Consider the following 15637-nt stretch of genomic DNA (forward strand, 5'->3'; position numbering starts at 1 on the left):
GGAAAATGGTCATAATTGTTGATAGTAGCAATCACCATTGACATAATCAATGATGTTAAATATTTAATGGTAGGTGATTTCAACATAACCAGTAGTTCTTTGCTTGATGTTAGTGAATTATCTATAAATTGTTTTATGCCTCATGAGTATTTTGGACTACTAAACCTATGCATACTTAAATTTTTCAAACACTAACACGTATTATAAAGCTTAAGAATTTATTATATGAGTTCTAACACTATGTTAGTGGTATAAGTTTTATTGTTAAATATCTTAATGATGTTTGCACTTCCACATTAGGAGCCTCATACAACTTATCCAAGAATATTTATTGGCCTCTATAATAAATTTTTGGAATATGTGCAACTTATAGTAAAAAATTATTTTTTTATCCTCTAAAATCCAATGGAAAGGCCCTTCTTGGTTAAAAAATACTCTAATTAAATTTTATCACTAGATCTAATTGTTTAAATCTTGTTTTCTACTATACACATATGGTGGCCAAATTGAGAGAAAAAAAAATCAAATCTAAATTTCTAATGCCTCCTAGATGTGATGAGATAGTAAAATATACGACCACAATAAAAACATAGTTACAATCACTAGATCTCACCAAAGAACATGTTTGCATAAATATGATTAAAACATCTTTGTAAACCCTTTTTGAGTCTCATAGTCATATTAAAGCATGAAAAGAACACACATGAACTCACAATATCATATGAAAACTTTTATATCCTATTCAAGAATCCAAGTACTTCAATCCTCAAAATAAAAGCTCTAATAACATGTTAAAATCTTGAAATAGATGCATATACAAGATCTTTTTGTGAGAAAGATAAGTTATATACCTATAATTATGATTCTAATAGATGTGAAAATGTAAACATGACAAGATTATATTAGGGAATCAATTAAAATATTTAGATTGCATGAATCAAAGTACATGAATGTCAACCTATGCAAAAGTGACATGAAATATATGTAAAAAAATAAAAATGCAAGTTGAGTGTAACTAAGGAGAGGATAGACCAGAATTCTTCTAGTGAGAAAAATCTAGGTTTTTTTGGATATTTGCACTTGGAGAGCATAGAGAATTTTTTCAAAGCTCTGCAACAACATGGTGAGTGAAAGGCATCAAATAGAGCGAAAGGGTGAACTGGAGAAGTGGAAGAGGAGGTTGAAGGTCTAAGAGAAGCTGAGGGAAGGCGATATCATGGGTTTTATAGAGAAACTTCATTGTTGGAATCCAAAGATCACTAATCTTATGATTAAGTCATGGAAAGATGGGAAGGTGAAGATTGATGGTATTGATTTCCAAGTCAATGAAGGTGTTATTGCAAAGGTCATTGATTCTCATAATCAAGATATAAATTTTTTTAGGGATAAGAAAGATTCCCTTAATGTTGTTAAAGACTTTGCTAAGGATGTTGTTACCTATTTTTGCCTCTTGCCAAAAATTTGAATTTGAATACTTGAGCCCACCCAACGGTCATTTTCCATATTTAAGTATTTAAAATGCTTTAGAAATACAAAATAATAAAATGATTAAAACTTTATGGTATTTCTTTTCTTTCCTATTTTGTTTCTGCTTACCCACAACATTTTGCGCTGTCAGATCTTTGGCAATCCATAGTGGGTGCTTTCCCACATTCTTAAGATGAACTACCTTTGCATAATGTGGGGAAGCCCCTTTGCAATGCGTGGTAGGTGAGACAAATGTTCTGTGTGGGCTGCAAAAGGGAAGCAAGGTTGCTAAGGTGAGCTAGCAATTTGATTGGCACTCGCTTTCTTGCATTCTATGTTTTGTCAGACTTCCTGACAATGCGGGCAAGCACTAGATTGCCACGTGCCCTCACGGGCCTAAAGGAATAAAGCTACATTGATGTCACATGTTCTTAGTTGTACCTTCCATCATCTGAGGCAAACAGATCAAGGGTTGGCACTTGCCCACAATATGAAGATGCAGGGATGTTCAGTAATGCAGGCAAGTGCCTCACTGTCGTGTGTCCTTGTGGAGTTAGGTTTGTTCCATATGCCGTAGGGTGATGCCAGATGGGGCCAAGTTATTGATGTGGCTGCCGAAGTGTTCATTGGCCTAGAAATTTTAGTGGGCAGGTGCAGTATAATAAATGTCTTTCACAATCATTGATCTCATGGAGATCAACGGTCAGTGCTTTCCTGCATTCTAGAGTTGCGAGGAAATTAAAAAATGTGAGGAAGTGCCTGAAGGACACGTGTCCCAGTGGGTTCGACTAAGGAAATTTAGCAAAAAGGTATTAACAGTTAAGGTTGGCAGTTGGGAGACCGCCATGGTCAGGGTTTTGAAAAGGTGGCATAGTCAGTTGGTTTGGTGGTCAAACTCAGGAAGACTTTATGGGGTGGTAGAAAAATAAAAGACTATTGGCCCACATGGCCTATTTTAGTTGAAGGACTCATTTGACTTGTTGTCTGATGAGCCAGAAACAAAGGAAATCAAGTTTTCTTGCACGATCCGATCTTCATGATCGATTCCAACCACTCTTGATTGAATGCTGTGCGGGGTAAATGAAGGAGAACACTCCACCAACTCTGCTCCTACCCATCTACTCAGTTAGAATGGTTTAATGGCACCATTTCTATTAGGGCCCTGTTTCAACAAAATATCAGGTTTCATTGTATTTGAATCTGTACCCAGATCAGATTTTCTCTAGATTTTTATCAAGACTTAATGGTAGTGGTTTTGGAGTAACTTCAGTTAGAAAATATCTCAATTATGCTGGAGCTATAAAGGCAATTTTTGTAGCTTTTGTATTGATCAACCCTTCTCTGTTTTCTCTGATATTACTCTACAATTTCACTATAAATCCCCTTTGCCTTTGAACTATATGACATTCTTATCTCCTTCAGCCATTGATGTGAAGTGCAAGAAATATTTGCCTCTCATTGATGTATTGTAGATATCTACAATCTTGCATGACTGTGTCTCTTTAGGCCTATGAATGGTATATAAGTGAATCCTCTCTTTCCTTTTGTCATTCATTTGGATTTTTCTGATCTGCATGTGATTGTTAGATTAAAGCAAGTTTGGATGTGTATATATTTTGGTGTCATGATGGTTCAATAGTGCATGTATGGGTAGAGATTGGTTTGAATACTCTATTTTGGTGCATCACCCCCTTAGATTAGAGTAGGTAGATTTTCTTCTATGCATTCCTTCTCCCTTTTCCTCTCCAAGAGTAGTTAGGTGCACCCTGATAGTAAAGGAAGCTGGCCTTCTCTAGAGACTCAACCTCACAATTCAAGTCCCACATCTTGGAGGTTGTTTCCATGTTTCACAAGGTTGTCTTTAGGTAAAAACTTTGGACAAGGGTGCAAACCTTTGTGACAATAGATGCCAAGGAGATGAAAGAATTAGTGAAGATTGGTGTGTACTGTGAACCTGCATCAATAAAGAAATTATGGAGGTTCATTCTAAGGGAAATTATTTCTTACATTATGCTTGAAATAAGGTATGATAGAATCCATACCCACCATTTTCTCATCCTAAACCACTTCAGGTATGGAACAAAAATCTCTATCCCCTACTAACTTTTCTTCTTTGCAACTAAGAATATCATGGGTTTTAAGAAGAAAGCATATGTTAACCTGACCTTCCATGAGGATCCGTTATTGCTTATTTATGAGCACTTTAAGGCTCAAATCTGTGGTAGAGATATAACCCATAAAGTGGAGTCCTTGGAGGAAATAGAAAGCTCTTACCTTCCTTTTAACACTGAGGATAGTATTGGGATGCATTTAGATGATGAAGAGGAGGTGGCCAAGATTATGAAGGACTTGAGTAGGAAAAAGAAGAAAAAGACTAGGAAAGGCCCAGAGGGTAGGACTATTAAGACTAAGGTTAATAGTGCAGAGGATTACAATGAAGAGGAAGAGGGGATGGAAACAAACAAGGAGGAGGATGTGAAAGAGGTGGGTAACAGTAAGGTACATGAAAGTAGGAAGGTTGACAACTCGAAAAATAGGAGGAGGGGAGGAGATAAGGGAGCCAAGAAGGCACATGGTAAGGGAAAGGAGACCCATCTTGAAGCTTAGGAGGAGAGTAAAGAGGATTATGGTTTGGAAAAAACCACTTGTACTCTTCGTGCTGAGGGCAAGAAAATTGCTTGGAGGAACTTTGAAACTAGTACCATCAAAATGGGCTTGGTGAGTGAACATATCTAGCCAGAGGTCTTGGAGGGAAGAGATGGTAGAATTCAGTTGGAGGAACTCATTGACTCGACTTTGGTGATTCTAAGTGATAATGCTAGGGAGGTGGGGTTGAACCTCCTAAACAATGCCAACAATAGTATGGTGGATACTTTTTGGTCCATAAAGTGGATTTTCCATGAAATAGAAGAGATCAAGATCAAGATGCAAGGGTAGGAAAGAAAGGAAGGGGAGGATGGGACCATCATAATTAGCAAGCTATATGCAAGGGTTATTAAGATGGAAAAAATAATGGAAAGGATGGAGAGATCTCTCCATAGCTTAGCTAACTAGAGCCTCAATATAATCAAATGATTAAATGATAATATAAAACAATTGCAATGATGATGGAGGAAAACACCAAGGGGAAGAGGATAAGGACAATGAGGAAATCAAGGGCCCTGAAGAAGATGACAACCTTCTAGTTAAGAGTCTAAAAAAATAGGAGATTAGAGAAGAGGAAGAGGGAAAAGGTGGATTCTCTAGATGACATGCATTTGATGACTGTTATGGTAGAGACCATGGGAGAGCTTGAGCTTAAGGTTGCAGATTTGATCAAAGAATTGGTGCCTTAATCAATGTTCATGGTTTTTTGTCTTGCCCTTGGCTTTTGGTGGTTTATGCCTACCTATTCCTCTTTGTGGTTATTTTTTCTTATGTTTCGTTATGTAGGCTTCTTATGACCTGATGTTTCTATCGTTATGTTGCTAGCTCTGAACATTTAGTAATCTTTTGATATTAACTGGTGGGTTTTAGGCATCCCTTTTAAATGTCTTAATAAAAAACTAAGGAGAGGATAGAGATGACAATGTGACCATCAAATAATATAGAAATAGAAAGCACTCCACCCTTTAAGAAATGTTCTACATTTTAACAAATGAAATTTATCAACATCATGTCCCAATTAAAATTATTGAATGAATCTAAGAAAGCTTTATTAAAGTGTAGAGATAAACTTAGGTGGAAGGAAAAATAAAAGCCTATACTACCATCCTACATATAGGATGCTGATGAAAATATTTAAGATATTAATCTCCTCTTCTTAATGACATCTCATGATAAGATATATCAAATTCTTAAAGTTATGTAAGTACATATATGTCCTATGCTCCTCTAAACATGTATATACTTCCAATATGGAAGACTATACTCATCGATTGATAGTTTCAACTTAGTCATCATTCATGTTGATATCTTTTGCAGTTTTACCTAATTATCTATATAGATATTTGTAGTATCATTTGGCATTCTCATGGAATATAATTTGAAATAGTCATTATCATATTGGAGCATGCTCTATATTATTTTTTACACTATACTAATTGTCACCTTCTCCTTTTAATATTTTGACTTCTGACATTGAGTTTATTGTAGAGACTTATATATGGATGTGTGTAGAGACTTATATAACCATAATAAAGTTTAGTTCATATAAGTAAAAAACATAAGTGAATTACAATGTTTACATGTAATTTAATACTTGGTTGTAACTAAGCTTATACTCGGTATTAAAAGATATAATATAGCCACATTATGTTTGTTTTAACCTTTTAAAAAACAAAGAGGTCAAGCTCATTTGAACCTGAGCTCATATATCTGAAAAACAAAAATGTAAGAGAATAACATGTATCACTTTTGGATTTTATCAAAGGATCACCAAAACATTACCTTGACATATATTAGAGGTCAAGGAGATAGACTTATGATGAAGGGAACTTGCCTTAATACCAAGAACACATAGCAAAAATAGAGAAACAATAGTGATTTGCAAGAACTGAAAATAGGCTTCTTATTATCTCCAAAATTATGGTATTATGAATTTCAAAAATACAACAAGTGAAGGAAAATGGGCATTTTCCTTACAATATTTTGTAAGATAGAGCCACAAACAACCACCTAGAACTACCTTAGACAATGCTACGAGACTTCCTTATATAAACATTTTTACACCACCTAGGAAGGTTCTAGATATTTATCCCTAACCCTTGAGACTGACCAACCCTAAAACTATTATACTTATTACATTGGAGTCATCGCAAAACTATTACAAATTATATTTCTAGGTAGCCCAACTTCTAGAGGTCATGACTTCTTAATCATAGACTTGATTAGCTATTATAATAACTTTTTGGAATGACATCTCCAAATCTAAAATGCTTAATGGTGCAAGAATCTGTTAGCAAGGGTTTGGCCTCATTCTACAACCTCTAAGGCCTTCAAAATTGAGCTCATTTTTTTAATACTAAAAATCTTCAATAACTTCACTAATACATATGATTTGGCAATAAAACTCAACTAGGAATCTGATATATCTAAGATTAACCTCTACCCATCAAATTAGAACATTCTTAGTGCATATGACCAACTTAGTAAAATAGTAAGCTTCCACAACTAGAAACTCTGTAGTGAAACAACTCTTATTCAAAAGATGGAATCATAAATCTTTTTGGGTGATGCAAGATTTCCCTTACACCAAGGATGCTTTTGCATCAACTTCTCTAATTTTCAAGTGTATAAATTAAATAGAATGCCAATTCAGTGATTATTTTCCTTTTCAGAAATTGAAAGTATTACACCATTGTTGCGAAGAGCATATATAGCCAAGCTCTTATAAAAATATACCATAAACTCTTTGACATCATCCTCAAATACAAGAAAGACTAATAGGTCATCTAGAAAATAATAAAAGGAAACTCCAAGTATTGGATGATAAATGAAAAAATTTAAGTATAACTAGTTCTAATTAGACAACCTCCAACACACCATTTGTGTAGTGCCTGCCCTCATTCACATTTTTCTGGACACATTGTTGCTATTATTGTCAGACTATGTTAGACTAGTTTTATGTTGATGGATTAGTAGCATTGTTTTGAGACTATTAGACATTATGTTATGGATTCAGTTGATATATGATGAGATTAATTAGACTCTGCATTTCATATATGCATGATGATCATTACATTGCTTTTAGTTATTGATGATGATTAGTTAGGTGGTTTATTATCACATGTGTTTTTATTATGGATACTTACCCCATACTTGCATGTGTATGGTGTGCGTGTTTGTTCTTATTATATGACATTTCTGATGTGGTTAAGGAAGGGAGTTGTAGTCACCTTCTAGTTAGAATCTACACGATGCACCACTTCCTGCCATTGCCTGTTTAGCTTAGCATTATATATATATATTGTATGTACATGCATGGTTTTTATGCAGGTTGCAGGTACTGTGTATCAACTTCCCTGAATTGCCAGGATGAGCATACCCTATTACATTATCTCAATGATAAAAGAAGGGAGATAAATTCTCATGTCCAAATTCCAAACCCCTAAAAACATTGTCCTAGAGAGATAGGACAAGTATCTGGATATTTTACCCACCGAATGTGTTGGATGACATAATTCGTGATTTTTAACCCTTTCGACTGATTTTGTATGGATTGTTCTATGATGGGTTTTCATATTTTATCTAGGAGGTCTATGGTGAATTTCCTATTAATTAAGTCTTAATAAATAGATTTAATTAATAAATTAATTATTTGGAGAAAATAAATATAATATCATGATCTTTGATATTTTGATTATAATTAATTAAATGAGAATTAATTGAGAAAAAGAATTAAATAAAAGAAATTAGAAATTAATAATTAAAATAAATAAATAATAATAATAAAAGTTATAAGAGAATTAAAATAAAAGTTATAAGCTTGCCTACGAGTTAACGCACCTTTTTGATTTCTCATATGTCAACAACACAAAAGTTAGTGCACAAATTAAGCACATGGTGTCTACAACTTTATGACTCATCTAGAAGGTTGGAAAAAGCTCGTGCTTAGTTGTCAACACCTTCTAGTTGTCTCTAGAGACATTCTATGTGCTTCCTGAGTTCTTTATATTCAAGCACTCCTAGAGGCTTAGGGAGAGCGTTTGGAGAGTGTTTTTGGAGGACTCAGGAACGGGGGAGAAGGAAGGAGCTTGCTCTGCAATTTTTGAGGAGAAGCATATTAGCATCAGTATCCGAGTAGACTCTTGTGATTTTGCCCATGTTATTTCTGCTTCTTACACTTCCTATCTTCTTCGTGTCTTCTAAATGCTTTCCGAGGATTTTGCATATCTTGCTTGCATGCTTTTGTTATGGGTAGTTAAATTCTATATGAGAAAATCCCCTATGTGTAGATCAGGGAATTCTATGGGCTAGGGTGTTAAAAAAAAATTGTAGGCAAACCTATTAGAAGGATTAATAGGTAAACCTAGAAAAATTATGCTATATTTGCAAGTATTATTGTGAAAGGTTCGTTATTTAAAATATGCATACATATGCACACTTATATATATAACGTTGCAGTATTTGTTAAAATCGCAGTAAAAAAAATGTTATTATTAAATCCGAATCGCAGTTGAATACGATTTCAAAAAATGTTTTAAAAATGTTATTTGAAACGCATTTTAAAAAATTACATATATATATATATATGCATGCGCAGTGGAGGGACAGAATTCTCGTGCCCACGTGCTTTTTTTTTATGTAGAGTACCTGCGATCGTAGGTACCATGTACCAACTGCCGCCGTAGGCCCTGCGACAGCAGGTTACCTGTGTGCCACGTCATAGCGGATTATGTATATATATATGTTGCGACGTATTAATAACTGAGTTCTGAATCATTCAATTTTTATGATGTTGTTAAAACATTATTAATATTGTTAAATGTTGTTAGTTTATATATATAAATATATTAATAATTATTATATATAAATTATTAATATATATATATATATATGTATGTATATATATATATATATAATGTTAATGAAAATTTAAATATTTAAGATTTTAAATAAATAATATAGTTTTAAATTAATTAATTTACTTAATTAGAACTTGATCTAATTAAGCTTAATTAAAAGTTATGACATTTAAGTTATCAAATATTTTAGTCCTTCTCAGAATCGTAAATTGAAAAATGATAACTCATTACCAAAATGAGTATAACGTATATTTCTAGAATAATTGGAAAATCAATTCTAAGAGTTAGAGGGAAAAACTTTAATCCATCAAAACAATACATGAGATTGGAAAAACGTACAAAATGTTTCTCTATCTAAATTTGGAAACGAAAACTGAGACCTCCACACTTTATTTTACTATGTAATTCTAGCAAACCAAAACATGTGCTTGCATTGTGTACTCTCTATGCTATTTGTTTTGGGTTGGCTAGTGTTGACCAGTTATAGGACATCTACCAGAGGCTTGGGGGTTATGTGATTGTGATGTCATGAAGATGTCTTTTGATTTCGATCTTTATAAACCCAACCATGGTTATGTGATGGTATGCTCTATGAGCTGTATTTATTGATTGTTATTGCTCATCAGTCTTCATGTGTGAAGCTGAGAGATGTATGTGTATCTGAGACACTTGACTTAACCATTTTTGAGTCATCTATCAGTTATCCTTGGATTACTTTCCAGTCGCTATGATGGGACTGAAATGTTGATTTATGATGTCATGTTGTGACATGTTTTGACTCGACCATTTTGGAGTCTTCAATCAGTATGATTTTGAGATATATTTTGGTTATTGAGAACCAATGGATACTTTTGATTATTAGTGATACCTTCAGTTGCCAATAGAAAACTGTTGTGGTCATGATTATCTATGGATGCTTTTCAGTTGCTCATGGAGATTTAATGCTTTTATTATGGATATTTGATGTTCTTATTGTGGATTATCTTTTGGTATTTATTTCCAGTCACTTGTATAGGATTGGGGTGATTATGAGATTTATGATTCCATGAGCTTAGGGTAGGTTATCTACTTGTAGTGTTGGAAAGTGGCTTGTAATGGGGTCCAGGGCCCTAAATGGCTGCCAGGGTAACTGATTGTAAGTTGTTTTAATAAGTGAAAACATTCTCACCTAATACTGACTAAATGAACCTAATAAGATAATTGTTTTGTTCTCGCCCATGCCTTGAGTGCTAGTACAGACTAGAATGGGAGTAGAGAGAGCGCTTGGTTGTGACCTTGCATTCCATAGTATGCCTTGTCAGTATGAGAGGATACTAGTGGCCGCATAAGGATCAGTAGGGACCCTGGAGTCCTAAGCTAACTGCCAGGGTAACTTCTACATGATTTACGCGATGACACTTGCCCACTTACAGAGTAGGTTTCCTACATGTTGGGATTAGATATCAGTTTTGTGATTGAAACCTTTTAGTTACTATACTTTTAAGATTCCTATACTTAGAGAGTATTTATACTTTGTGATTGTTAACCTATTTGGGACTTGAGATTATCTCCTTAGCATGGTGGGAGTGGACCACTTAGGTTCCACACGGTCGGGTGGTAGTGTCTTTCTACTCTTATCATTTGAGATCCGTTTGAGACACCGTAGCTGATGCATTCTTGGAGTATGATGGTGGATATGTATCCTTTCATTGATGATTAGCATATGTTAGATGATGTTATCTTATGCTTTTATTTGCATGTTAGATTACTTTCTATATATGATGTAGTATGTTTAGGTGTGACATTCCTACTATGTTAATACCGATGATCTCTTCGGTAAATTTTGGGAATGTTATGCATGAAGGGATGGCTAGGACCCACGATGGTCTAATGATGCTATTTACGATTGGGAGGAACCGTGCACTTAGTTAATTATGTTTGATTACTTATGGTTATCTCTTATGATGATGTATCATGTATGATTTGTGGATTTATTTGTGCTATTGCATCATGGATTAGATTTAGAATGATGATATACTTTATTTCATATATGTATATTCTTTTCAGCCTTTCATACCCTGTGACATGTACAGTGGATGATTGAGCATTCTGAAATGTAATCACTCAAAGGACACTTATATATTGTTTAAGTACGTTGGATGTATCATTACTTATTCATGAGGATGTGATGTTAGATTATTAGTTAAGTTAGATATGATTCAACATTAAGGGATCCATGGAGAATGTAACCTGTTATGTATGCTATGGTTACTTTCACTTGTACTTAAAATATTGCTTCCGTTATTATGTATAAGTTGTAAATGGTTTTTTAATTTCATGTATTTAAATTTTTTTTTATAAAAATGCTACTAAAATTAGTAAAACTTTAGGTTAATTCTTTGGATCCCTTGGCAGGGTGTTACATTTGGTATCAGAGCCCAAGTTTCTAAATTGGGAGCTCTGGGTATTTTGGAACAAACTACGACTTTGAATTATTATGTGCATCTCTTTCAAACTTGAAACTAGGTGAACTAAAACAAAACTTAAACTGTTATTTGCATATTTTTCATACTTCAACACTTAGCTTTAAAAACTTAAAAATCTACTTAAACCTAATCATAGGATTGAACTTAGTCTATTACAAACATGTGTCTTTTGATTAAAATAGTACTTTGTATTGTTGTAGGATGGTATCTGGGACTAGGTCTTCTGTTAGAAGTTGTGGTAGAGGCCGTGGTAGAGGTTGTGGTCATGGTAGAACTATCAGTGTCCATGATTCTAGCCATGGGGGATTTGCTCATGAAGAGAGCGAAGGAGAGCACGCTAGTAAGAAATAGGAAGAGAGCCATAGAGAGGACCAAGCTGAGTCTGAGGAGGTTAACTTGAGACAAATGATGTAAACCATTCTTGATTGTCTACCTCCTACTCATGAACAGCCTAAAGCATATCAGATAGAACAAGAGCATAGACCCAGGTCTAGGAGCCCTCGAAAGGATTGATAGAGATCCATTGTGTCCACTCAGATGAAGGATCTTTCGAGATCCAAAGTCAACCCCTTCAATGGGAAAGGTTCTGGTGATGTGGCCGAATAGTGGCTTATTGCCCTTGATAGGATTTTTGCCATGCAAGATTTTGACAGCAATGTTAAGGCAAGATTTGTGATTACCAATCTAGAGAATTTTGGGGCCACTTGGTGGACAATTGAGGAAAAGAAGCTGGGTATTGATATGAGCAGTGTCACTTGGGAGCTATTCTTAGAATTTTTTTGTGAATGATTCCTACTAGAGGAATGGAGGTAGCAAAGGGAAAATGAGTTTCATAATCTCAAGCACTATACTATGACAGTGATCGAGTATGAGCACAAATTTTACGAGCTCATGTCCTTTTTAGGATTCAGTGAAAATTCAGCCCAGTTGACACAATACTTTATTAGAGGTTTGAACAACTGTATAATTGGGGGTGTCAAGGTATTTGAGCCAAAAACCCTAAGGGATGCGGTACGTCGAGCCATCCTTGTTGAACAGAGTTTCAACCTTGGTCAAGGAGGTTTTGTAGGAGCGCCAGCAGCGTCAGGATCTAAAGGCAACTACAATTCAGGTGGGAACAGGAAGCCCTCTTTTTCTAAGGGGAAATAGTATCAGCAGCAAAAGGGATCAAATTCTTAGGCTCAAGGTGGTGGCAGAGGTTCTAACTCCAAGAACAACCACAATACTCAGTGCAATAAATGGAATCATCCCAATCAGCTAGCTCAGAGTAGTTAGTCTTTTGTTAGTAGGAACAACTGCCAGTAATCAAATGCACCACCCATGGGTAAAGGATCTAGCAGAAATATAGGATGTTTTTCATGTGGACAGATTGCACATTATGCAACTCAATGTCCACAGTGAGCACCTCAGTTTACAGGACCTAGGCCAATAGCATCAAAGCCTATAGTTGGAGATACAGGCAGAGCTCATAGAGTGTTTGCAGCAGTAGATCACCGTCAGGCAGATCATCAGGGAACAGTGGTTGAGACCACAGGTGCTATTTGAGGTATATCTCTTTCAGTATTGTTTGATTTAGGAGCTATAGATTCATTTATTTCACCATCTATAGTTTCTAAGTGTAATCTGGATGCAGTGAACCAAGATCATGGTTGGCAAGTGGAACTAGCCTCAAGCATTAAGGTCTCCACAGATTCTGTATTTCATAAGTGTGGGCTTAGTCTAGGAGGATCTGATACTGCAATTGACCTTCGAGTTATGCCCCTTGGTTCCTATGATGTGGTTTTGGGTATGGACTGGCTTGGATCTCATAGAGCTAGTCTAGATTGCAAGAAGAAGATTATTATGTGCCAAGATGACCAAGGAAATGATGTGAAGATTGTTGGGATACCAAGGCCTATATCTCTACGGATGATTTCTGCTATGCAACTGAAGCGGAGTTTCCATAAGGGATGTCAAATATTTTTTGTTATGGTAAATGATCTTGATGAGGAAGATCTTGTGATGAAGACTTTAGATCACTTGATTTTATAGGAGTACGCAGATGTTTTTCCAAGTGAGATTCTAGGCATGCCTTCGAAGAGGGACATCAATTTTAGCATTGATCTGATTCTTGGAGTGGAGCCTATCTCTAAAGCTCCTTATCATATGACTACACAAGAATTGGGTGAGTTACGTCTTCAGCTAAAGGAACTTCTGGCCAAAGGGAGCATTTGACCTAGTATATCACCATGGGGAGCTCCAGTGCTCTTTGTGAAAAAGAAAGATGGTTCTTTGTGCCTTTGTATTGATTACAGACATTTGAATAAGGTGACTATTAAGAACAAGTATCTTCTACCTAGGATTGATGACTTATTTGATCAAATCAAGGGAGCTACAGTATTTTCCAATATTGACCTTAAGTTAGGATACCACCAGCTTCGCATTAAGGAGGTTGACATACACACGACCACATTTTGAACTCACTATGGGCATTATGACTTCACAGTGGTACCTTTTGGGTTGACTAATGCTCCATTGATTTTCATGAGTTTGATGAATGGGGTTTTTCGATCATATCTTCACAAGTTTGTACTTGTGTTTCTTGATGATATATTGATATATTCAAAGACTCAGAAGGAGCATGAGGAACACTTGTGATTGGTTTTACAATGTTTAAGAGACAATCAGCTTTATGCCAATGCAGCTAAGTGTGAATTCTTCAAATTAGAGATTCAGTATTTAGGGCATGTCATTTCAGGTGATGGTATTTCAAGTGGACCCTGCAAAGATTCAGGCGATAGTAGATTGGCCTACACTGACTAATGTGTTAGAGATTCGTAGTTTCATGGTTCTAGCTGGTTATTATCATAGATTTGTCCAAAACTTCTCTAGGATAGCACATCCTATCACTTCCCTTCAGAGGAAAGGAAAGAAGTTTATATGGATAGAGAAATGTGAGGAAGCATGTCGGAAGCTCAAGGATCTTTTAACCAGTGCACTGATCTTAGCAGTACCTGATCCAGAGGGAGATTTCATGGTGTGTACAAATGCTTCTCTTGAAGGGATTGGAGTGATTTTGATGCAGAATGGATGGGTGATTGTGTATGAATCACACAAGCTCAAGGATCATGTGCTAAATTATCCTACGCATGATCTTGAGTTAGCAGGAGTAGTTCATGCTTTGACAAGGTGGAGACACTTCTTGTTGGGGCACAGATTCGAGCTACATAGTGATCATCGTAGTCTTCAGTACATTTTCACTCAACCTAATTTGAATACTCGCCAGAGGCGATGGATGGAATTTCTATGCGAGGATGATTTTGAGGTAAAGTACATTCAGGGAAAGGAGAATGTAGTGGCAGATGCTTTGAGTCATAGGAGACATGTGATATCATTTATGACTCTTAGTGTGGATTTGAGGAATCGAATTCTTCAAACACTTCCTACAGATTCTTGGTATCAAGAGGGGTGCAGAGAAATAGATTTTGGAAGACCTTTGGAGGGTAAGTTTGCAGGCTACATCCGAGAGTCAGATGATCTTTTGAGACATTTGAGAAGGATTTATGTGCCATTACTGGATGAGCTTTGCACCTTGATTCTAGCAGAGGCCCATCGTACACCTTACTCAGCACATCTAGGTGTCAAGAAGATGCATGCTGATTTGAGACATTTGTTCTTTTGGTTTGGGATGAAGCGAGACATTGCTGATTATGTGGCCAGGTGTCTTGAGTGTCAGAGAGTTAAGGCAGAACACCAGAACCCAATGGGACTTTTGCAACCGAATCTCATTCCTTCATGGAAATGGGATATCATCTCCGTGGACTTCATAGTAGGATTACCTATGACTGCTCATTGTCATGATGCTATCATGGTCATCGTTGATCGGTTGACTAAGGTGGCACATTTTCACCAATTAGGTCTTCATATACAACAGCTTCTGTAGCTAATATCTTCATGCACAACATTGTGAGATTACATGGTATTCCCCAAAAGATCATTTTTGATAGGGATCCTGTATTCACATCCGCATTTTGGACATTGCTGTAGCATGAGCTTGGAGCTCAATTGAATTTTAGTTTGGCATATCACCCAGAGACTAATGGTCAGATAGAGAGGGTGAATTTGGTTCTAGAATATATATTAAGGATGTATGTGATGGATAGGCAGACACATTGGGAGGACTATCTCTACCTAGTGGAGTTTTCTTACAACAATGGGTAT

This window comes from Cupressus sempervirens, chromosome 8, assembly GCF_028749045.1.
Source record: "Cupressus sempervirens isolate cs-2001-9-10 chromosome 8, ASM2874904v1, whole genome shotgun sequence".
In the NCBI taxonomy this organism is placed as follows: Eukaryota; Viridiplantae; Streptophyta; class Pinopsida; order Cupressales; family Cupressaceae; genus Cupressus; species Cupressus sempervirens.